General features: G+C 45.6%; 1 protein-coding gene across 1 annotated transcript in view; it reads right to left on the bottom strand.

The window, feature by feature from the left end:
• The window catches only part of LOC119585573, a gene marked incomplete in the record, with an annotated part of 4,775 nt that extends 4,354 nt beyond the window's left edge, over nt 1-421 (bottom strand). Inside the window, 1 exon segment of the mRNA XM_037934240.1 lies at nt 360-421.
• Nucleotides 422-566: the final 145 nt, after the last annotated feature.

The following is a 566-nucleotide window of genomic DNA, read 5'->3' as shown; positions in this document are numbered from 1 at the left end:
AACGTAAGGAATATCACACAGACATCGCGTCCAGAAGCGAGGCACCTCATGACACCCAGAATTATGCTCCGTGTCCGGTTATGCAAGTCATGGGCTGGATGATAAACCTGAGTCCTATCAATCACGTTTAACCAGCTGACTTGACGTAGGGATATCTCAATAGATAGATATGAGCCGTTTATGATCCTCTTGTCAAACAATTTCTTTCGAGACAAAGTATTATTAGGCTGAGACTTATAATTACTGTAATTGAGATCAATGTTTTTTTCCCATTGTTCGCGCAATAGTGACGACATTTGTCTCCGAGATGAAAAAGCAAGTTCCTGACAAAAATGCTCTTAAAACCAAAGGAAACTTACTCTCGAAGCGGACCAAGAAAAGGAAACTAAACTTTGCCACAGACACCTTGCACCGAGCCCAGTCGGCTGCACACTGGAAGCTGTTCGTTGCTCGGCGCTCGCTGTCACTTGAGCTCCGGGTTCCACCTAGGCATTTGCTCGCTCGCGCACTTCCTTTGTCACACACAGAAGAGAGCCAAAGTACACACGCATAGCATGTCTGTGAAC

The sequence above is a fragment of the Penaeus monodon genome, chromosome 20, assembly GCF_015228065.2.
Source record: "Penaeus monodon isolate SGIC_2016 chromosome 20, NSTDA_Pmon_1, whole genome shotgun sequence".
NCBI lineage: Eukaryota > Metazoa > Arthropoda > Malacostraca > Decapoda > Penaeidae > Penaeus > Penaeus monodon.
The sequence above is the reverse complement of the archived record's forward strand: the minus strand, read 5'-3'. Positions and strand labels throughout refer to the sequence as shown.